Raw genomic sequence first — 24,991 nt, 5'->3', positions numbered from 1 at the left:
AAGTAAATTTGAAAGGTAAATAAGTTTTTGAATACATTAATTGGTTGTTAATTAATGCAATAAATTTTATTTAACTATGATGGCTTTTCAAGTATTAATGCGAATTGTAAATAATAAATACTTAGTATATGAATATTATAAATCATACAAATGGTTGGAATTTTGAATAAATTATGATAAGTGAGTTCTTTGTATGATACACACAATCTTAAGTAATCCAGATTATCATTGGATTATCAAATAAATAAGTTTATTTTAAAGCTGCACAAAACAATTTCACAATAATTTATCATATTCATTCAATCGTTACCAAAATCAGTACAATCAATAAACATCAGTCTACAATATAATTACGAATTATTTGAGCATACCATAATCAACCGCAGTCTCGCCGGACTTCTTCAAACCAGGGCTAGTTAGAAAAGCGAGTGAATTATCACGGCTCGCCTGATTCGTGATGCCTCATTTCGGGGATCTGCGTTACGTAAATCACCAATCAGTATGTGAAAGCGGTCATGTGAATCGTGTACATCGAAATCTGCTTGCGCAATCGGATGAAACCGAGCACTAGACACAAGATAAAAGCCGGTTAACGTTATCACCTACCGAGACGAAATAAAACAAACTCCCGAACATACCGTCCGTACTCTGGTTTTTTGTGTTGTTTTTGTGATTCTTTCGCATTTCTCCAACTGAAAGTTTACGGGTTAGCGTATTTGGTCATTAGCTTGCACGTTCACGTCACCGGTTTACGATCGATGGGGCTAAGAATGCTCTAACCACATTCCGTCCTTCTCCATTGCGAGATGCCAACCCTCGGACAAAGGTTTGCCGGTCCCGGGCGCATGTTGATTTATATCTTTGATGCAATATCCTTCCCCGTTTTGCCTTTCGTTCCCACCATTTTCCCTTGCTGGCGCATGATCACCGGTCTTTTCACTGTATTGTTTCCATCCGTGTTTCGGATGTGGTTTTTCTCGGAAATCGACCCAGTTCCTTTTTGCCATTCGCTCCACCACAAAAACCACAACACATTATTGGTTCTGGCCGGATGGTTTCGGAAGCTTTTTTTCGCCCCTTTCATGAACCTTTCATGAAAAAAACTGTATGGAAAAAGTAGAGTAAAGAAGAGAGAAATAAAGTGAAAGAAATCGCACAAAACAATCGTACTTCGGGGTGGAACGACCAGCAGCAAACATTCAAACCAATAAACAAAACTGCAAAAGCGAACCAAACGACTTGGGATCGGGGGACGGGGACAAAAAACAAGAAGCAAAAAGGCTTCCGAACAAGTCGAGAAAACCGTATGCCGATTTTCCCGGCTGATTATGCTGGCCAACATTCCCGAGGAAGTTAAGTTTTTTTCCTTTTCTTCGGTTTTTGCTCCGAAGACTGATTTTATGTTTTTTCCCCAGCCACAAATGCTATGGATTGGTTTCGTGTGTACATATTGCATGCGTTTTGTGTCGATTTGGTATGATAGCTTTTTTCGTGTACTATGGACAAGCAGCATTTGGAAAACATTCCTTATGTTTGGGTTCTACGTGTTTTTGTATAATAGCATGAAGTGTTTTGTTACCATTGTGATTTGTTGTAACTGTTATAACTCACTAATAGATATTCGATTGGTACTATTTGTTCTTTACCAAAATGTACAGAAAAACGATATAAATTAAAAATATTATAAAATATGTTTCAAGCTATAATAATTAACAAAAATATAAGAGCGAAAATATGAAGAAAATATATTATTCAAATTAATTTGTAACTTTTAACATGCCATGATATTGAAAACATGATATTGACATTTAAAAATAATCATAAAATAATCAAATATTCAAATAAAAGTAAAATATGTTAAATAACTAAATGCAGAATCAACAGAAAAAATATGAAAATTAAATTATCCAATGTTGATATCGCTCTCGTAACGAACATGTTAGTATGTGTGCATACATGTTAGTAAACTATCAGCTAACTATCGCCATCCTACTACCGGAAGCTGTCCCGTGCAGCTTAACTCCAATTGCAGACCGCAATTTTTCTTGTCCACCACCCAAGCATCATTGTACGGCGTCACGTAAGGAAGTTGGCTATTTGGGGGGAAAAACCATGGCTCCATGGCCCATATCCGCTACGGTCGGTTTTATTTTCTGTCATAATTTTTCTTCATTCCCTTCCAGGATGATCCTTTCGTGCTTATTGCGGCGAAAGATTGGCCATAGAAAGTCAAGCCATACCGGGCGTTTGGTTGGCATTATCCTTGGCGAGTCCTTAGGTTTGGTTGGGATGTGTGCGAGATGATTTATGGCTACGGTATAGCAGAGGTAACCATCCCGAGCACTACTTTTAAGGCATTGGACACGACCAACACTGAGTGGAGCAAACCAAAAAAAAAAAAGGAAGGCAAACAGTGTCACATTCTATCTCATTGTACCCACAAAGCGTTCCAGTGTGGAACAGTTTGCACTCTCAGACGATTCCCTCCAACTTGCAGTGCTGACTGAAAGAACTGAAAGTGTTGCCAAGTAGACGCGACGGAAAAAGTCAACATTAGGTTGCAGATCGGTTTCAGTGCGAAGAAGGCACGCGTAAGTTGAGAACTTACTGGCCAATCTGTCAATCTTTCTCAAGGTTCAGGATGAATAACGAGAAGAGATAAATTACAGCACGTTCAACAATGTTGTTGGTGATGGCATGCTCGGAAGGCAAGGATAACAACTTTGAAAGACGAAGTAAAATGTTGGTAAGAATCTTAAAGAAGTTGTTGAAGAATGAGCTACCTTGTTCTTTAATATAATGCTTGTAACTTTATTATTAACAAAATATGGACAAAACGAACGGTTTTAAACGAAACAATATTGTTTGAAATTTTAATTTTTTTCTAATGCTTCTAAAAGGGAAAGAAATAGAAAGATTTCTTACTCAAAACGGCCCATCCAGTCTTTCTCCCGTTTATTTGTAACTTTCCCCCCAAAAATCTGCTTTTATTTCAGTCTTGTGTGAAAGATTAGAGACTGGTACCGGTAGTGAGCATCACTCCATTTCCGGTTTAATCTATCTCTTATTTCCTACCCTTCACGCGTTCCAAACGCTACACACGCCATTCTTCATTTCCGTCTACTTTCTACCCGCAGCCTAATCCCTGGGGATTAAATTGTCAAGTGATGAATGGTGTGCAATATATTAAGTCGCTGCCCCAGTCTGTCGGTGTGGCTTCTTCCGGAATTTCGGCCCAAAAAAAAGGGAAAGCCCGCGGCCGTATTGGGTTTGGGAATATATTTTATTTGCTCTGTCACCACTTCACACCAGTGCACGGCGGCAGTTTATGTTTCCGACTGGAACTTGCCTTTTTGCGATCGGCATCGCTAGGCGTAATCACATGAAGAATGTGGTAGAAAGAACTCTACGACGGCAACGACCCCACAGATGGCGTGAGGGAACTGATAAGTTTGTTTCGCGTTGAAGGAAAGGCTCATTTTTTATCATTACGTCGGTGTATGTTCGTTGAGTGGACCATTTGACAGGACACTCGTTGACAGCGCGAAACGATGTGAGATATGTTTCATGATGTCGTCTTCTTGTGCACCAACAGTAGACAGAGGTGAGATGAAGATAATTTACTTTTATGCTTATGCTGATGCTGATGCTTATGATACGCAAAAAAATATAAATTAGTTTTTGGTTAGAGACTGGTTAGAGTAATTTTGGACCATTTAATGGAAAATTATAGATTTCATTCCAAACATTTAAAATGTTGGCTATTTGAGGAATCAAATCATAATTTCTAGATCAGAAATCTGGAAATACAGCCTTGTATGCAACCAGATCAATCAGAATTCCTTAACAATTACTTCTCTTTCTAAAAAAAAACGCTTATTTCTCCAGTGTATTTCTCAACTTAACCATGTTGAACACGATCTGAATTCGACACGTTCAAACATTCGTTCAAATTACAAGTTACAAGGAGAAGAAGCAAAAAACCCTTGCCACTTCTTCAACATCTTCCGTTACCAAAAACGGCGTACCATGTTGTCCAACAGTGTTGCATGAAACGGCATAAATACACGTCACACATCAAAACGAAAGAACCCAAAACTTCCAACCGGCTACAGTGTCGCTTAGTCTCTCCCTTTCTCTCCGGTTCCCATTCTTGAGTCGGGGATAAAACCGAACATGGCACATGCTTCTTGCAGACATTCGTTAAGGTGAGTTGTGTAAACGCTTGTCACTTGCAAAACTACCATGTTACCTTCCACCACCGTACCTTCTGTAAACCGAACAGGACTGCGTACATGTCACCCATGAAACAAGCTTGCTACATGAGGTTCAATTTCTGCTAGCACACGCAACAAAACCCGAAAACGAAACAAAAAAATGTGTGACAGATTTTTGCTCCGAAAAGCGTCCGGTTCTGGAGTGTTAGCTTTCAGTGCTTCCGAGAGAGAAAAGAAATGGTACGCAATTATCCAACCTGTTTCCGGCAAGTCAACTGGCAGCCCAATGGGAACGATGAAGCTTAGCAATTTCTTAACAACTTCCTGGCAGGAGCTTCTCAGGCGAAAGAGCTCTTTCGGGATGTTCTTACCGGGGACGAGTGACAAAGCAAACCAGGTAAATCCCAACGAGAAACATTTCCTCACCATACCACACGATACTGCTTCGCCCATAACCCAACTTCCCTTCTTCCACTTGGACGTTTGAGAAAATCCTTGAAGGAAATTGATAAGGGATAAACGTTCGAGTGATCGGAATTGAGATGCGATGAACGAACACCGGTGTCGTGTCGAGAAAAAGCGGCTTACCATCCGATGGGTGGGTTTATCGTGCAGATGAATCGTGTACTTTAGTGTGACTGGTAGAAAAAAGAAATCCTAACGACACACGGGGGTTGGAGACACGCGATGGAGCACACACACGCCCGTGCTGGCTTCTCCATCTTAAGCAAACGAGACTTAGTGGAAGCCATGTTGCTGCGATCTCGCCTGTTTGGCTACCATCCAGGGCCACCCGCATGTACGTCACATTATTCTTTATTTTCATTTAGGCTTAATCCGGTTCAGCCGGCAGAAAAGCAACCCGGGGAAGCTGGAGGTGAATGGGCGTCTTACCGCACCGTGTACGCTTTTCCCTCATTTTGTTCTCCGCGAGGCGTTTATTTAGTAACTGCGTTGTGTGGTTATGCTTTTTTTCCCTCATGGCAATACAACCCGTAACCATCTCCGTACAGCGACCATGGGGTAACGTGGGACTATTGTTCGCTCTTTAGGCTAGTCTTTAGGCAAACGGAGTCCGGGGTCCTTCTTTATTGCACAACTCGTTTCCTTTCATCCGAAGCGCGCAAACACACCGAGAGACGAGTTCATAAAGTCTTTAGCACCGGGCAGACGACGATGGCGTAAGCAAGCAAGCAACCAAGTCCCTGCAAATAAGTACGGCACGTGTGTGAGTGTTGTCTCGGAAGCGTAAATAAAATGTGTAAATAAGATTTGTTCGTTTTTTCGGTGAGCCTCGCTGGGGTAAAGTAGGCCTGGTGGGCAGAGGCAAGCCAAAAGCGGCTTACGGGGTCTCCCCGAGAAAATCCTTCCGGACTGAAAAGACTAACTCGCTGGTTTCTGGTCTGGTTTCTAGCACCTTTTTTTTTTGTTCAACACCCCATTGGGCCCTTGGTCGTTCCAGGTTCCGGGTTGCCCCGTTTCCAACTGCTTTCCCCACATAAAAAAAAGAAACAATACAAAACTGAGTTTGTGCACAGCGAGTCAAAACGTTGGTGAATGGTGAGGGTGTAAAAAAAGGAACTACAAATAGCAACTGAAGGGCTTTTGTTTCAAAAAACGGCCCACGCAATTCCCTCACACTTTTGCATTCCACATAACCGCTTAAGCCTTTACGTTAAGGATCACTCCCAATCAATGTGAATCGGATCAAATCGGAACCACCACCGGTGGATTATGGCATGAAATGGTACGGCATACGTGCGACAAAACTGCTGCATTCCGTACACGAACATCCATACGCTGTCGGAAATAAAAGGACAAGTGAGCGTGCTGTGTGGAATTGTTTGCGGATTCTTTTTTTCCTTCCTCGTGTTGCTGTTATTCTGAAGGTATCTGAAGCTTGGATGTAGGGTGTACGATTGTGTGCTGCAGATATTTGATCCTTTTTGTTTTGATTTCCATTTTAAAGCTCACTGTAGATTAAGCATATTGAATTTTACAGTAATGCCATTCGTTACGGGTTCGAATGGTTCGTGGTTAAGCTTGAAACAGATTTTCGATAAACTTTGACGTACGGATTGGATGTTTTGATTACTTCGTAGCGGGTTTTTGCTTGAATAAACATTTTGTATTTTCTCTCTTATCAATCAATAATTCTTTTAAGCACTAGATATCCTTTCTTTGGCAACATTAGAGAGTGTTGATGTCAGCTGTCGATATGAGCACAAAACTAAACAAGCAAAAAAATAATGATCAGATGCTCGTTTAACTTGGACCAACAGCAAAAAGAAAAAAGGTACATCGACGTTCAACTTTATGATGCGTTACAAAATCAGTTCCTACAGAAGGTGCTTTCCTTTTCCCGAAGCCCAACATCATCAAACATTCGGTGCGTTTCGAAATCCCCAAAAAAGCCGAACCCATCAAACCGTCAAATTGTGGAAGATTATGGAGATTAGGATAATTTTCATATTTTTATTCACCATCGCACCAACTCGTAAGCCGGCCAGTTTCCGATGCCCATATCACACCAGTATTATCCATACCCATCTTCCTCATGGGTGAGGTTTGTTATATGGCTATTCCATTTTTTGCCCCCTTCTGTTAACCTGTATCTTATCCGAATCCTCGAATGCACAACATCCTAAAACAACATCTGCCGGGGGGTCGGACGAACACAATCGGAACAAATTTCGGGTTCATCATCCAGCCTTTTTGAGTGGTGTGGGGAGGCGAAAAAGGATAAGCTTTGGTGTTTTTTGGGTACCGCAGCATCCCTTGCTTCTAAGGGTCTATTTTAAAGGGGGTGGGAAGGTTGACTAAAATAAGGGTAAAAACGAACCTTCACGTAGGGGTTATTGGTGGTAAAATTAGATTTGTTTCGGATTTATCCACCCCACCATGGATGGCCCTGCTCTAGATCTACCCGTCGGACTTATCCGATCTGACACTGAACGTTTCAACGATAAACTTCGCATATGGCATAAGGGCGCGCAGCGTTAAGTGTCATGGACGTGGGTGATCGGACGGGTTTTTTTTCGGAAGTTTGGTGCAAATTCAAACACCCCTTACAGGCGGCAGTATCGTTTTGCTCTCCGTCACGTTATGAAGTTTTTTTTGGGTGCACAACAAAAAAAAACGATCCGCCTGCGTACCAAAGTTCAGCAAAACTTCATCACCAAATCCGGTGTGCGGCATGTGTTCGCAGGACACAAATGTAGGAAGCGCATAAAAATGAAAACGACCAAAAAAAAGTCAGTTCGTTACGAGTTTTCACATCGTTTTCCTCTTTTTTTTCATTTCCGTTTTTCATGCTTCTAAATATTCTTCACACTGGAAATCTTTCTTTTTTTTGCCTACCATGTTACACGATCATTGCTTCGTTTGCTAAACGTCACCGGATGTTTTGCGTCATTGATAAAATTTTTTTGTTTCGCTCCCTTCTCTCTAACTCCAACTTCTGTAACTGGCATTACCAAAAAATTCAAATCTGTACATGTGAACCCGGTGGATAACATCCCACGCGCATCCCTTTGGTATGGTCATTCCATAACCAAAAAGCAATCTAAAGCTAGTTTGTGCGATGTTGCGAATGGGGAAGTGTAGCAAGCAAGGAAATGACACGGTTCTGTCCAATATCGAAAGCTCAATAAAAAATCAACTGTCGTAAACGGTAAACATTCCATATGTCGGTCGGTTTGCTGTTATGTTTTTTAAGCTGGTGTTTCGATTTGTACATAGGTCATGCTAACATGTTTGTTTGTTGTTTGGAAACCAAGAGGAATGCTTTAAAGACAGTTAATTGATATTTAAAAACGAGTTACGCTTTTACTTCCAGCTTTATACAAGTTATACTGTTTCGTACAATAAACTAACCCATTTTGCACGGTTTATAAAAAGGACATTTTTTCGTAAAAATATAAACCACTTTACTGATCTGCATGGTAAACACACCTTGCGCTAATGAAGCGTTTAGGAAATAAATTTTCTGAAGCACCATGGTGGAAAAAGGTTTTCCCCAGCAACGTACTCACTCGGAGAAAATTCAATTAAGCCACCCGAAGAAAAAAACGGCCAACCATCTGTACGTCCGTAACAAGCAGTGATCAACATCTGTGGACAGTGTTTTTATCGTTTCTTCGTTCAAAAAAGTCTAACAAAAAAAGCACTAGAATTGGATGTTTGGCTATAGTATGAGTGTACGGATGCAGCATAAAATGCTACAAAAAACGGCACATCAACCGTGTATGTATGCAAATATAAAGCGCTACTAAATGTCCGAGCAATGCTTCCACTAATACTCAACTCAAAGCCCGTTCCGGTGTTGTTGAAGTTGTCTTATTTGAAAATGAAACAATAGCACCACAACCGGTGTACAATTCCTTCCTGTGTGGTGGTTCACCGTTTCCACTTCACGTCTTGGTTTGAGTGGGTGTTTTCTTCTTCTTTCCTGTCTTGGCGGGGGGTTTTTTTTTAATACTTTCAGCTGCAACACACTGCAACCCAAACAGCAATGCATCAGCATAAATATGTTGCAGACCCCCGTCCGCTCAATCTCCCCATCATTCGTTCGTTTGTTCACAGATGTGGCCAAACGGTATTGCTGCATGGTGAAGTGCATTGTGCACGTACACAGCGACCACCAAGTGCAAGTGCAGTGTAAACCTGGTTATGACTTTTTTCTACCGCCTTAGTGCTTTCTCGTGGTAAAGATATACAGCGTAGGAAGGTGTAAAAACAGCGCACCCCATCGTACGGAAGCTTTTTTCTCGTGAATGTTTCATTGCAGCTCGTTTTAACCCGTTCATAAAATAACACTATTCGTTCGTTTCTCGTTTTGCTTCTGGAAATTCTGGATCCCATGAAAAACATAAACAAAAAAATCGTTACAATTTCGTTCCAGACTGGAGGTGCCAGGTGGTCGAGCGTCCTTTTGCTTTTCGGTTGAAGTTTTGGTAGACTGTGTAAGGGTAACTTTAATGTTTTAGTTAGCGCTTCTAGATGCGAGGTGAAGCTCACTTTAAACATATTTTCTAGCTGTGAATGTATTTGGGTAATGTTTTTTTTTTATCCCCCGTTGCAAAGTATGAAGTTTGTAGTTGAAGTGTTTTGTTTTGTGCTTCTAAAGTAGCCAAACTCTAAACACGTAAACCGTTCTTGTAATGTGTTTTGGGTAAAGTTCTAAGAAACACACTGGCTGGCTGGCACTACACGCAATTCTCTACTTAGTCGTTTGTTTTAGAACAACTTCACTAGAACTTAGTCGAAAACTCCTGATGTTAACTTCAGTGCAAAGGCTGAAAATCGCTTCTTTTTATCCTTTTTTTGGGTTGGAAGTTTGATTAGGCAAATAAAAAAAAAGTCAATGCTACAAATCGTAATCGACAAAGTTCCTGATGACAAATTGCTTGCATTGAGTCTTGGATACGATAAGGATTGGAGACTTGGATAAGTTAGGATGAGGTATAAATTGCATCATTTCGTAACTTTGAGGCTAATGCTTTTAAGAAGTAAAGAAAATAGCTTTAAACAGGTTACAAATCTTAAGCAGGGAGGTATACGGTCCCGGAATTGACTATGATTTATTGCAACCAACATTATGTTCACTCCGCTTCCCATTTGCATTGAACAAATTTGTATGCTTTGGCAATTTAGTCTTCGTCTTAACCATGTAAGTGATCGAAGGTGAGAAATGGCATACTAGCGTACGCTACATTTGTTACACAACCTTAAGATGCTTCGATCGATGGGAACATTCTTACCTCACCTAAATCCCCAACATTTCAGTCACAAGCAATGTTCACGCGACGAAACCAAGGGCTTGAGTTAATTGAGCTCTAACAAGAAACACTATTAAGAAGCACTTTGTATGTTTGCGTAGGTGCAACACACACCCCGGCATTCTGTCATGCATCCTTTTTCGAAACGCTTGCAAAATGACAAACCAGCAGCAAACTTCCGTGCCATTCCGTGAGGTGTCTCTGCGCTGACAAGTGAACGTGTCGGGGGTTTCATCTTGATAGTTGCCATGGTGCGAAAAGCGCCCGAAGGTTCAGCATGGATGGGAGTGTATGTGTTTTGGTGTAGAATTAAGTGCCTCTAAGTAAGTAAAACAATGAATAGTAATATGTTTATGTATGTGCTTTCTTTACAGATCGGGACCACTTCTTCCTTGCTGCATCTCCAAGGTTACGCATCTCCTTGCGGTGAAGGTGAGGAAAAGTTTTCCATCATTCCTTGTGGGTAGCTCTGGGACGTGAAAGTTGCAGGTGAAGACACTAATGGTAACATAGCGACATACAGACAACCCGTTTTGGTAGCATAGGTTCGAGATAGTGAGAATATTTTGCACAGACATACATAATTGGGGTTTCGAGAGCAAACAATGCAGCATAAATTATGCCGCTCATTAAAAGTTTCCTCATGTAATGACTAGATAGCTTTAAACTTCATTTGTGCAATTATGAAAGTTTTGGTAACACTTTATGAAAATTCTTTGAGATATTGTTGGTAAGTTTTGTTCACGAAACAGAAATTTGCCTAAGTCAGTTATTTATTAAAGGCGTTGGTTACAATACAATTTGTTTCTTTTCGTATTGACAAATTGAATGGAAATTAAACTATTATTAAACAAAATTGGGAATGTATGCCATAAGAGGTATTATCCTTGGAAGTTTTGCTATCGATAGCTGATTTTAATTAACAATTAGGTTAGAATAGTTTTCATAGAATACTCAACTTGGTCATTGTCATAATCAAAAATCATGTCATTCAGCTTTAAATTGAAACAGCACTGTAATAGTGAGACAATGATAACCTTATCGTTTCGTTGCTTGTTTTTATGAAATTTGTATTCCTAATAGCAATATTTTAACGTCTAATATTGCTTTGATTTGCTTTGAAATCATACAAATATTGAAGTGGCTGATAGAAAATTTTATAGCAATATTTATTTCTTACACCTTAAAACATTACCGTCTCTCGATCTCTAGCAATGGCCTCACTTTTGTATTTGCCAAAGGTGACAGTTGTGCAAAATTTATAGACGTGATTTATTGCATCTTCCCTTTAGCGGCACATTTTATGCAAGACTTAAACTTAGATCCTAGACGTACCGTTGACATAGGAGACACCCGGGACATTCAGCAGCCAAAACTTGCCTCCACTTTTGAGCTGAGAGTTTATCATGCTGAAACGTCCATTGCCACCATCCGTCGGCAAGGTGCAAATATGTACACGTCCGCTTTCGTAAACGTCAGTTTGATTATTCATTTCTCACCCGGGAGAAGCTCTGATCTGTGTGACAAAAAAAGGAACCCAAAAGCAAAGTCTTTAGAAAGGTAAGAGGAAGCAAACTTTCTGCTTCTTTTTCTGCAACAAACACTTTTTCGGTTACTCTACTTTGGGGGACAAGTGTCTTTCTGCGAGTGATGCAAACTTTCTTTTAAGGCCAATTTCCCATTGCTGATGGTGCCGTACCGAACGATAATCGTTTCCTTTTTTCGCTGACATTGTCTTTTGTCTGCTTGATGCCATAAATATATATGTGTATAGTCAGTCGGCACCAACACCGCCCATCCGGATCACCATATTGAGAATGAAGCACACGTACGAAGGTTTGGAGTGTGAACGAAAAAAAAACAAAAAAGGAATAAAACTAATAAATATGCATGCCTTCTCAGGGTGGGACAACTCCCCGGTGGTAGGACGAAGCTGAAGGTTTTTTGCTGAAAAATAAGCTACAAAAATCGCTCGAAACTCGGAAGTTTGCTCTCCGTGGGGAATTGATACTGCTCGTCTACTTGGTCTGCTGGAAAAGGTTCAGCCCGTAGAGTACTCGAACGAGCTGCCACAATCGGATTTGCAAACGGTAGCTTAAAGGAAAACTGCCTCCGGATATAAGGATATGAGAGTGTACGGGTGAGCTTTGCCACCTCCATCCTTAGCCACGCTCTACCTCAAAACTTTTGTTAGCAAAAGGCCGATCCTTCAGGGTGGGCTTGGCTGGAGGTGCGTTGGTTGGTGGCATGGACGGGTGTTGTGTTGTGAAAGATAAACAGTCGCTCCTTCATCACCACTACACGTCTCCTGGCAGTATGATGGAGTAGGGAGCCGCAACCGTACATGCCCTACACCATTGCCCTCTTTGGTGAAGGGGTGAAGTGTATGAAAAAATATTTAAATTTCATTCCCAAACCGTTGCACCACCACCACCGGAGAAGCAGTTTTAGAGTCTTGTTCTCACGCTGTGTCATACCACCATTTTCGCAACAAGCTTCCCCATTCCTTCATCATGTCAGCTACGACACGAGTCTCTAAGTCTTAATCTTTCGTTTCTCCCTTAGGGACATATTTGTGGTGGTAATGGTTTTACGGCATACGGTTTGCTGTGTTGTCTTGATAGTTTCAACACACCAAAGCTTGGGGCTTTTTTACCTCGTTCAAGTACCACGCGACGGGCCTGGAGGGCGGACATGTCGCTATTCCGACGTGGATCTCTCCAGTAGCAGCATGTCTGTTTTGTTTCGTTAATTCAATTGTTTTATTATGAAATTCAATTGTTTCTCCCAGGTAGTTCGTTCGTTCGGCAGGAAGACGGCAAGACGGTACAAGTGCAAAGTGGCTTAGATCAAGCAATAGATACCGTGCATACTTGTGGCCTTTTCTATGATCCCTGAAGATACAGACACTTCGGCGAATGAGTACCACGCACCTGAAGCGGAGTAGCTGTCGGTTCTGTGCTTCAAACAACATTTTACCATCCAACAGCTCAAGGGGCTTTGTGCTCTTTTCATTGTCAGAAAGTGCAGAAACAGACATACACACGCTTCCCAGACAAGAGGGAAGACACGAGTACGCTGGAAATGGATACGCCTTGTCTCGCTTGACAGCTACCGGTGTAGCTGTCGATCCCTATCGACAGACAAACTTCAACGAATTCACCATCGACGAACCCCGAATGTTTCCCCGCTTGTTCCCTGTGCATTGAACAGGATGTGCTACTACTACACATCGTCTTCTACTCACTTACCCTCCTATGCGATGCAATGGTTTCGCTTGTCTCATTATAATCCACAAATTGCACCACCTGTCTGGTTCCGTCTAGGTGATGCGTTCCGGTCGTCTTTAGGTACCGAAAGCTAACTGGCAATTTCTCCACCGTCAGCAACTCAATCACAGTCCTGCATCTTCCACTTCTACCAGTTGCAGTTGTCTGCCAGGCTTCATCCTGAAACGATAACAAATCAAATTAAATTTCTTCCACACTCTCCTGGTTTCCCTTCTAACGGCAGGGAACGAACGAAGCAGAGTGTTATTTTAGACACCATTAGCATTGTAGGGATGCTTCTTCTTGAAGAAGCCGTGCTGCTTCTGCTGCTACCAGCTGCGAGAACATGCAATTCTTGCACCTGTGTCCCAAGTGCGCATAACCGTCTGCCATTGGCCCCGTAATGCATCGATCTTCTTCCGGTTTACGTTCAGCATCTGCTTGTCGTTGGTTCTTCCGTATTTAATTTTGCAATGTCCAATGGGTCCGGTTTGTCGGTCCGCTCTCGTCACCAAACGGGACCAATCCTTCGGTTCCTCTTCAAACGTGATTAGATCAGATCTATGACACTGATTCCGATTAGCCATTCTGCTTCTTGTCGTGCATAAAACGAACCCTTCAAGTGTTGCTTTCGTTCGTTTTCTTGCTGGCAAAAGAACGCAAACGTGTGTTGCATTAGTATTCCCGGCATGGGACCGATTGTCCTAGTGTGCTGGTGGTGTGGTGGTGTGGACATAAAGGGATCAGAACGTATTTCCATTAGAACGCCTGCTGCAATCGGAGGGTAATTGTTTCATGTTTAAACTAATTTCCGACACCCTTAAGTGGAGATCTGACTGGATCGGTGACACATACACCCAAGCGTGTACGGCGTATCATCATTTTGGGTCAACGGACCTATCATCGATCTGCCGGGAAGGAATGGCTGTGGACATTATGAGATATATTATTCCATACTAAATTGAATCACATGCAAACGATTTCAACGTACCTCTTCCTTGCTGGATGATGATTTTGCTGAGCAGTGCTTAATGTTGTGTGATTTTATGAATGTGTTGTTAAATGCTCTTTAAATACCCGCCTTATCCATGGTGACAGTTTTCAATCCGTTTCAAGACAGACCGCTTTAGTGGACATATTTTGTTTACTTTGTTGGTATTTTGAACCTGTGAGAAATGGATAAAAGTGGGGTAGAATTTATTTATTTTACAAATTATCATTATCGGAATTAAGTATTATTTGGAGGTAGTACTTTTCTCACACAAAGCTGCAAAAACATAACAATTTTCATAGCGAGAGATACACAGCTATAGCTTCTAACAAAATGGCGTGGGAAATGGTCCCTGTAGCATATCAAAAGACTTTACCGCATAAAGAAGTCACACTCTGAGGTACGTGAACCAATGGTACTTGTTAAATGGTTCGAAATGCTACCTTCTTCCTTACCATTTGCTCATAAATTAGTAGATACCCAAGGTACTCAGGTGACCGCCCGATTCTGCCTTCGTCGTGGCGGTCCCATACATTGAAGGCATTAAAGGTAATTTACAACAAATTTTATTTTTCTCTCTCGCTTCGGTCTGTGGTACTGTGTTAATGTTTTTTTTTTTTGTTTTATATCACATCCGGAAAAACCCGCAGGATGTACAGGAATCCCTCCCCAGAGAAACCGTGGCGAGCTGGTACGTACGGGCTGACTCTAACTCTGACCGTTGTCACCTACGTGCCAGTGCTTGGAGCAGAATGTGTAATGTAGAAAACAACTGAAAAAAACCTCGTACCATGCTTGCTCCCTAACCGCAAGAGCTGTAAATAATTTATATCAACCACTTTGGCCACGGTCTTTTCACTTTTTGCTCCCCCGTTTTGTTCTCGCCCAGTCCAAACCTCAAGGTGGTTTTATATCCCGAACTCCCGAAACAGAGCGGGCATGGTTTGTGGGCAGTGTAGCTCCTGCGAGCCAAGATTCGTAGTGAAGATGGGTAAAAGGTAAGGTCGTGTGGTTAGTGTTAGCAGAGTTTCGTCCGCTTTTTTTTGGCCCCGTCGGTATCATTGCTACTTGTTAACCGCAGCTAAGTTGGGTTTTGTTGGAGGACTACGGTGATGCTAACGATGTTCCCGAACTGGTAGTGCAAGTGTGCCACACCAGTAGTTATCGTTTGTGCAAGAGGAAGTTGCACTTTGCTAGCAACACTTGAGCATTATAGGACGGGGAGGACACATTCGCCTTATTTTGTTTTGTTTGAATGGACTGACAAGAATGCAATCCTTTAAAAATGATGAGTTTTTCCTTCATAGAGAAGAAAGTTTTCTAATGTAATGTCCAGTAAGTTGGATGATGGTGATACACGAGCTTACCCTTGGGAAAGGTGAAAGAGTATGTGAAAGTGTGTTTATTCTTTGTATACTTTTGGATGTTAGTGTGTATAAAATTACCATCATTTTTGTATTATTGCGCAATTTAATTAAAAAAATCATTCTGAAATGCTTAATTATTTCAAACGCATATTTAAATCCTCTGCATTTTTCATTTCAATGCTCAAACATGCAAAAATAAATTTTATAAGAATTCTCTACTCCATTAAAAGAATTTGAGACCATTTTACTCATGTTTATACTTATTTATGATGTATCACATATATTCATTTTCATGAAGCTCCCACGATATGGTTATATTTAACAACTTAAATATTAAATTCCTTTTTGCTGCCTTGCATATCTGAAATAAAATTTCCCTTTAAAAAAAATTGGTACTCTAGTGCCACCGTTAAAAGCATATATTTTAATCCCTACCGTCGATATCAATCGATCATTTCTGGTTCAATAAAAGAAATACTATTTCCACATCACTAAACCTGCAGCTAAGGAAGAGTATTTTTTTCCTTGAACTGGTTTCAAGAATAAGGCAAATTTCGATATTTTCGCAACCATGTTTACTCGCTTTTCATTTCCATCTATTCATATGTCATCGACTGTCAAGTAAGCACCCTTGCCAAAAGTCAACCATTTTTCATCTTTGGAGCAGATGAAGACGTTGCAAAACAAAAAAGAAATGGGGAGAGAGAGAAAAAACACATCTAAGTAAAGCCAACCAGGAAACGATCAAACCCAGACGATTAGTGTGTTCAAATATCTTTTTTAAAAAAGAAATCTTCTTTCTTTCTCTTCGCTGCTTCCATGCGTTCCTTTTTTCTTGCAGCATATTGTGAGGCTGTGGTGAAAAACATATTTCGATCCATGTGAAAGGAAGCATAAGAAAAAGTAATAACGCCACGTAATCATTTCCCTTGATGGGACGTCAACGTTTGACTCGATTTGACTTTCTGCACCACGGTTTCCACGCGCCCACAAGAAATGGGCTCCAGTGGGGGGTGGGAATTCGTTGCCGTTCTTTTGCAACAGTCATCATCCTAATCGTGAAAACCACATGCTTGCTGTGCTAGAATTCGTACGGATTTGCGGATGCTATTCAGTTCAGCCGGATTGAAACGATCGCCGGAAGGAAGTCACAGGCTTAATAGGAAGGGATGTTTCTCTTTTCTTTATTTCTGTCATGCACACCACCCCAACAGTGCTAGGAGGTATATGGAGTGAGGTTTGAGAAACAGTGGTTTTAGATGATGTTGTTTACAGTTTTGTGGCTTTTGGGTTTTTGAAGCTAATTTAAACGAAGACAGAAATGAGAAATCTGCATATCATCTGTAGAAAGAAATGCGGGCGAAGTAAATTATTGATTGAAATATGCAAAAGGAATTTAAAGCGCTATTTCGTCTAAAGCACAAATTTAACTATATTCAAGGAAAGCACATTAAAACGATATGATAAAAGCTTGAGATTAAACTAATTTATTATATTTTTAATGAATCTTTTACCTTCATGTGCTTATTGTATTATTTTACAACCTATTTCACTTTCATTTAATTTATAACATTGTACATGAGCCTAGTAATGAAATATACTTTAATCTATATATGATACAAAGTAGCACTTTAAAGCAATTTATGCGTTTCTATTAAAAAAATACATTGCAAAATGAAGAAAAAAAACATGGCTAAACAACTTGTCCTTGTGTTCTAAAAAACCGTTTACGTTAAATAAGCGTCAAATATATGTAGTCTAGGCTCAAACAGCAATCGAACTGATGCCGCTCCGTTTCATACAATCACTCACTGCAATTGCAAAACTTGAACAGACTACAAAAGCAAAAATGCTGCCGTCTGCAATCACTCACTCGCGGTAATCGCTTGGGAGGAGATCGAGTTCCTTCATGCAGGAGTTGCAGGCCAAAGTGTGTCTGGCCGGGTGGAATAGGGTGAAGAAAGTTTTCCCATTTTCAAACGCGTAATTTAAAGCACTGGCAAAATGGGGCTTGGTTGCCAATGGTTGGTTTTGCAAACAAGCTCAAATCCTCGCGCACACACACAGCCACAATATTGGCCACCCGGTTGCATACGTTTCCTTTCTTTTATTATTTTGCCCCTTGCACTTTTAACGGGAACGGGTTGTGCGCTCGGGAATGTAAAAGAAGTTGTGCAAATAAAAACTAATAAAAAAGTTTTTTAATTGAAAAGTGATTTTCTACTTGGCTTGAACATGCCTCGATCCTGTGCCGGGCCACTTTTCCGCGACCCACCGATCGAAACAAAGATCTTTGCCCGTAAACGGTGGGGGAAAACTGTGGAAAGCAGTATGGAGCAGACAGTAATTGCAATGCACAGGGAACGGATACATTTTTTTTCATCCTTTTGCAGCGGAAGCTCATCCCGAATCGAATGCAGCTAGTGTTGCCGCTGGTTCTGTTGTTCATTTGCCCTTTTATGTGTTGTCAGCGGTGGGTTTCTACGATGCCAATGTGCATTTTACACCCTCTGCCCTGGCTGGAAGGTGCCAAGTCATTCGGTGTGTGGTTGAAAACCGGAACGAAACTTCTGCGGACGAGCATGCAAGGCAAAGGAAATTGTATTTTGCACCTCGACCAAACGAACCAACCCAATGACGTCGTGGGTTTTCGTGCGGGAAAATTTTATGACCGTGGTAACATCAGCAGCACGCTCCCTATCACTAGTTTTACGCCTTCCGCCAGTCCGCCAGGGTCGTTGGATAGAATATAATTAAACTTTAAACGAGCAGAACACGTCAACCTTCGGGAAGGACGTTAATTTAGCGCCTTTATGCTGGGTGGTTGGTGGGAAGCAAAAAACAGCAAAAAAAAAAAAAGAATATGCACAATCTGCAAGCTTGTGGGACAAGCGCCACGCGAGTAACTGTGAGGCGGGTGTAAGTAATTGGGTGTAATTTTTAACCTAACTTACTGGCCATGGTGTTTAACGTGTTGGTTGAAGCATGAAAAACTTGTTGCCTTGACTCGCGTCTGAAGATGACATTTGCTTCAAAGGCAGATGAAGCTAATATGCTTAAGAAAGATTACAGGGAAGTTTTAATGAAAGTTGCTTCGTTCGAGACAGTTTTTGAGTGGTTTGAAGGTTAAAGGGTTTTTTTTTGTTGTTGTAAATGTGAAAGCAAAATTATTTAATGTAAAATAAACGAACTGCTTAGTCAAGAAAAACTCTAAAAAGACCCTCAAACATTAAAAGATAAAGCGAAGTTATATAATTTTTATTTCGTCATCGCAAAACAGAAAATCTTTTTTTTTTGTGTTTTAATATAGTTCTGTAATATTTTCAATTTTTTTAATTCTCTCAATAATGTACATTTTTTAAAAATATTATTCAATGTTATTGTAAAAAATAATTTGCTTTTGTTTGATAAGTGCTTGGACACTTGGAAGTCTTTTCAAATTAAATGATCGTGACCAAAATTGTCTAAAACAAATAGCGCATCCTCACGCACCCTTCATGTGAAGTTGCTCAATTCATTTTTTATTTCCACTTTACAACAATATCAAATTTAAACAACCAGTATTGCAGCCTAATTCTCCTCAATGTTTGAATTTTCGAAGATTTTTTTTCAAACCATTTAATGGAACATTTTATCCGCAAGATGCTGTTCTTGTTCGGAATGTAATAAAACAAACGATCCACGAGTAAAAAGTATTCAAAACCACCCGAAAAGCCACCATTACTTCCGTCGGTTGTGTATAAAGAATTTTAATCAAAAAGTCCAACGAAAAGCGCGTAACCACCGAAGCACACTCTGGCAAAGCTATTTCAGGGGCTTTTGTAGGGTTTGACAAAAATACACCCGAGCGGCGGAAAAAGGGTTGTCCGACTGTGCAAAATAAAGCACCGTATTTGACGTGTTTGAATGTTGGCATTAAATTCACCATCCATCGCCATCGCCAGCATAACCCGAAAGCTCAGAAGGGTGACAAAATTCGCTGAGGCGAAACATAAGATGAAGAAAAAAAATATGTGCCACAACAATGCGAGTTGAAAACAGTGAACCACAAAACACAAAAACAAAAAACACAGCAAACGAACAATCAACTGAAAACCCATGGCGTCAAATAAAATTCCCTTCGTCCGCTCTTTGCGTAGTAAAGCTGAAAAGTGTGAAGCAAAACCAAATAAATAAATAAATCCAACTTGAAGGCATTGCCAACCGACGGAAGAAGTGTTTTCTTTAGCACCGAAGATTTTGTGCTTTTTTCCGAATTCCACCCAAAAATCGGTACCCAAGCCCCTTGAACAATGTTTGTGTTGCCAATTGAAGCAAAAAAACAAAATAAATAAACAAAAGCAAAATAACCAACCAGTAAAAGGAACTGGAAAAATAAACTTTTTCAAGGCATTCCGTACGATGGGTAGCAAGTGGTGGCAAAGGAAGCAACTTCCTCTGCGAGCAATATTCGATTGCTGCAATGGTCGAGTGCTTTTTCTTCATTCGATGAAAATTAAAATTGTTTAGATATTTTTTTTTCGTTTCGAAAAAAATTCCATACTATCCTGCAGCACATTCAATTCCGTTCCGTTTGCCCGTTGGGTACGGTGCTCTTTCTGCTGCCACAACACAACAGAAACAAACAGATCTAAAGCATTTCTATTTCCGCTTTTCACCATCGGCAAAGCGGAAGAAAGTCGATACTATTTTCAGTTTGGTATTTAGAAACAATTGAAATTCATTAAGATCGAATCGAAGCAGCAGTAGCTTAAGAACTGCTTAAAGTCAACCGGGAGATGGACGAATGTTTTTGTAGCCATGATAAAACCGTCGTCGGGAAAAGAATTTCAAAACTTTCAGCTTTGCCTTCATCAGCCTTTCAGCTTGCCTTCAGCTGGCTGAAAATAGCCTGAAATAGAAAACCTTTAAAATAATACACAATGTGTACCGTGCTTGTTAAAGTTTTACGAAAAGCATCCGCACAGCAGTAGTGAGCTTTAAATAATTGAAGATGATTAAAAACTACCGTAATTGGAGCGTTCGCCTTGAGTTCGTTAGAAATGGTCACGAGCTTGAGCATGAGAAACCTTTTAATAGCACCTACAACACAGCTAGACACATCACTGACCAGGATTGAAGCAAAGAAGACATTTGCTCACCGTTTAATTATGCATGGTAATGAAGAGCACATAATTCCTGCTTATCAGCCAACTGGTTCCCGGTTCTCTGCACTTCAAGCGCCTGGATGGTTTGGGAAATGGATTTTCTTGAAGAAGGTTTTCGGATCATGTGCTGTTAAATTTTAATATCAACCACCTTTTCTTGCCAAAGTGGAACTGTTTTCCTGTTAGTGTATCATTGCCACCGAAAAACGGTGTTTCCTATCCCAAACCATCCATCGGTGGATTGATGTTCAACGCATTTTGCCTGCCACATTCCTATCACATCGTGAGACGAAATTAAAGTGTAAGCAGAACCGAAACCGTACCGAAACTTTGCACATAACATCGTACTGGCGGTTGTGAAGATTGCGGTCAGGGCATACATTTTAAATGATTCAACCAACAACCCGTCGGAATTGGCAAGTGTTTGCGGTAGTGGTTTAAACTTTGCCTCGTTTTACATCACTGTTCGATCGGTACATTTTCTGCCCTAAACCATCACCAACTTCGTGCGACAGTTTTCCAGTTTCTCGTTCGAACGCGAGATCCAATTCATCGATCGCTCAATTTTTGGTACCAAAAAAAAAAGGAAGCAAAACACTTTTCTGCCCCCATTCTATTGGTGATACAAAATTATGCATCAAAGTGGTTGTATCGGTGCTGTTTCGCCGGTAGCACTTGTTTTTGGATTAAAATGAAGCAATAACTTAAACATCAGTTCATTTGGCTTTGGGGCGGCGGGTGGGTTGGTGTGAAGCAAAAACTTCTACCAGACAGAGCATTCTCGAACCATCCTCGACGTTAATTTAATTTTCAATAATTGATTAACCGGATGAGCGATGAGTTTTAATGGCATTTCTAGTGGCATACCTAACGGGGAACCGAAAAACTTGAACCCACCGTCCTTTTGCCGGTGCAGGATGGATGGCATTGAGCCACTTTAATGAAAGTGTGGAAATTTATGCTTTTACGAAACTGTGCTCGAAACTAAGCGATACTTGATCAAAGATTCATGTTCGCTAGTATGAAGATTAATTACTCATACAATCCGGATTCTTTATCGTGGGAGGGTTTGCTTTGATTGATGTACCCTGGAGCTGCGCTAGTTACAGCAAATTTAAATCCCATGACTTTATGATATTCGTTTTCAGTAGGATAATTTGCAAGGATGTAGGATATCTACCTGTATAACTAAATTTTTGATTTCTTAGCTATTATGATACAGTATTTCCTACTCTTAGTGATTGAGAAGGTGTTCCAAAGGAAAGATTTACATGGGCTGAGCTCTAGCAGATGATCTATTTTTGAAAATTAACCATACATTTGGAAGATGTGCAAAAGACGGAAGGAATTGCGATGTACTTGGTATGTGTCTCGAGTATCAGCATCCATAGTTTGATAAGACCTGCCAGGATACAGTTGTAAGGAGTATTGATGAATAAATTTGCGCAGCATATTACGTTGTATATGTCATTGGGACTATATTTGGAATGTTAATATTTATATGTACTCCCTTCACATTCAAGTCGTTAATTATAAGCGGGTTCATTTATCAATGAATCGTCGGGTCTAATATGAAGCTCTAATCCGATGTTTGGAATTAGTGGTGAGAACTCCGGAGTGGATTCATGAATCCACTCTGACTCCGACGTATAAAATCCGGATTCAACCCCAGAAAAAATCCGGAGTTAACTCCGAAGTGATCTCCGATTTAAACTATGGATTCAACATCGGAATGCACTGCGAAATCAGCTATAGATGACTCCGGATTATTCCGGACTTTACTTTGCTGAGTCTGATTCATCCGACACCAGGAGAATTGTGGAGTACAACCAAATAATGAAAAAAGAATAATTTCAAATTTACAAATTAAATAAGGATGTTAATTTTATTAACCAACAAACTCAGTGTCAAACAAAAGGTTATTATTACTGCTTATGACAACTGAAAGCTCATCTCGGAAATAAGCATTTTTATTGTGCGTACACACATACGCACCCACATACGCACATGACCTCATGAATGCCATCGGCACGTGTTTCCCAGCAAGCGTCGCGAAAAAGACGCACCACCCCAAACAACAACGGATGCTAATGATGACATATCCAAGGGAATGAACTGTCACGCGCTAGTCGACTCGCAGTTCGCGACCGGAAAGCATAACAGTCGCAACACAAACGCACACACACACACACACACACACACACACATACTGACTTAATTTATGCACTCCAATTATCAACGGCATAAATTACCATTGGTAACACAACCCAGTGGAACCAGTTGCACCCCGAAACGGATGGACTTTCTCGCTTTTTCCGGTATGTACTACGGACTGACGTGACGTACTGGCCGGATATTGGAAGAAGCCATCCTTTCGCCACGCGGGCTCATTTCCACCCGGAGTCGGTTGCGTCGGTTCGGTTCGCTGATGAAACGCTCATGCATATTTACTTACTCATTAAACTAATTGAAACTAATCTCGCACGGTTCAGTGAGTGCAAATGAAAAATTTCCCATACAAACAGGAGCCCCACAGCAAGTGGGGGGCCTGATGCGACTTGCGTGGGAAATCCTAATGCTAATGCTGTGACAACAAACTACCTTCACCGTCACCAGCATTAACATGCCGGTACGACGGAAACAGATGATGGGAAGCGGTTCGAGAGTTGGCTTGAGTGAATGGAAGAAAAAGTAGGAAAAATCCGACAACGACAACCACACGCTGTAATCAGGATTTCCCGCTGGGAAAACTGTGGGACCCCCCACCGGGCTGGCTGACGGTTTGGTGTGTTTATGGTTTATGTTTGCTGTGCTCCTTGCGGGCGCAATTCCTCGCCCTTTGCCTTCTCCTCGATCCTGTCTTCATCAGCTGTCTCGTTAGTTTATGCGTTTTTGGTGGTGGAAAAGGCATTAAAATACACAAAGCAACAACTAACACAACACGAGCACATACAGACACGCTGAAGGAGTTTGTGCATTTAAGCTCCAGTGTCCCGGTAGGACACTGTCCTGTCTGCTTTTCGTTATGTGAGCTACAATTTGCCACTACAAGACTTTCATAGAAAAAAAACCTTGAGTCCTGCCATGGAAAAGCAAACGAAAAAGGATGCAACGGTTTTGGTCGGCTGGTCGGCACCACATGTGTGATGTCATGTCCACTCTGCTTCATGTTCAACAGCTTTCACACTCAAAGTTCCACCAAAGCAAGGCAGCAAAAAAAAAAAACACTGAAAATCAACAACATTTTGCTTTGCGTGAGTATCGGTGTGTGTACAAATATGCATTTGTGTTTGGTAAAAAATTAAATCACTGGAAAAAATTTGTCCTCCCCAAACGACGTCACACACAACAAGACAAATCCATTATGGTACAATTATGCAACGCGTACGCTTAATGTCACCTTTAGTTTTTTTTTCATTTTTTTTTTGGTTTTTGCACACTCATACACACACAGAGAAACACGGTCGTTACACTTCCGCAAACGAGCAGACTTCATTTGCAACTGTTGCGATGAGCAGAGTTTTTCAATGCAACATGTGACGCACTGACGGTGGAAAAAAATTATCACAATCAGCATAAATATGTGCTAACTGTTATTTTGTTTATTTTTATTTGTCTACAATATCAGCTTCGGTTCCGCACAAATGCTTAAGTGTCTGTGTAACTGACCGTACTGAAATGCGCTGACATACTTTAGTTTACGTTCCATTGTGTCTTTCTTTACGTTTTAACAATTGTAGCTTGCGATGATGGAGAATAAAAATGAACATTTAAAATAACACAAAAAAGAAAAGAGATTTTTAGTCTTATTATTAACTTTTTTGTGCGTCAATGTTGGAAAAAACACATTTAATATTTAATGGAATTAAGAGATCCATTAGATAAAGAAAAGATGTAGAAAAAAAAATTGTATGCTAACTTGGTTAATTATATTTTACTGCAATGTAAATTGATTTTAAAATAATTTCAATATCGCAGTGATTGAAATAAATGCAACAAATTTCTTGCGGTACGTGTTTAACAATGTAGCTTTATTTTACTTATTTATTTATTTATTTTAATTTTATGGATTATCTTATCAATAATTTTCCACTGACAGATGAGACTGCTTTAATTATCTTCAGGTTGTAAATTTTTATCATAAAGTCCTAAGAAATGCCCTAAAGTTGGTTAACAGATAGGAGAAAAATGTTTCAATACAAACACAACGAAAAATAAAT

The 24,991-nt window shown here is 40.5% G+C and overlaps 1 protein-coding gene and 1 long non-coding RNA gene across 4 annotated transcripts in view; one reads left to right on the top strand and one right to left on the bottom strand.

The window, feature by feature from the left end:
- Nucleotides 1–199: 199 nt before the first annotated feature.
- On the bottom strand, nucleotides 200–24,555 carry LOC125762014 (uncharacterized). 3 transcript variants are annotated; one of them, XR_007418155.1, is made up of 3 exons: nucleotides 24,160–24,555; nucleotides 13,249–14,432; nucleotides 200–1,103 (listed from the first exon to the last, which is right to left on the bottom strand). It is a non-coding gene; the product is annotated as an uncharacterized LOC125762014 (long non-coding RNA). The 3 variants fall into 3 exon arrangements; XR_007418154.1 differs by having other exon boundaries at nucleotides 24,172–24,555; XR_007418153.1 differs by lacking the exon at nucleotides 24,160–24,555 and having other exon boundaries at nucleotides 200–567; nucleotides 639–1,103; nucleotides 13,249–15,732.
- The window catches only part of LOC125762012 (leptin receptor overlapping transcript-like 1), a 166,832-nt gene continuing 144,357 nt past the window's right edge, over nucleotides 2,517–24,991 (top strand). The window contains exon 1 of the mRNA XM_049423677.1: nucleotides 2,517–2,520. The gene's annotated coding sequence lies outside the window, so the exon portion shown is untranslated. The remainder of the gene's footprint in view (nucleotides 2,521–24,991) is intronic.

The sequence above is a fragment of the Anopheles funestus genome, chromosome 2RL (genome assembly GCF_943734845.2).
Source record: "Anopheles funestus chromosome 2RL, idAnoFuneDA-416_04, whole genome shotgun sequence".
NCBI lineage: Eukaryota > Metazoa > Arthropoda > Insecta > Diptera > Culicidae > Anopheles > Anopheles funestus.
The sequence above is the reverse complement of the archived record's forward strand: the minus strand, read 5'-3'. Positions and strand labels throughout refer to the sequence as shown.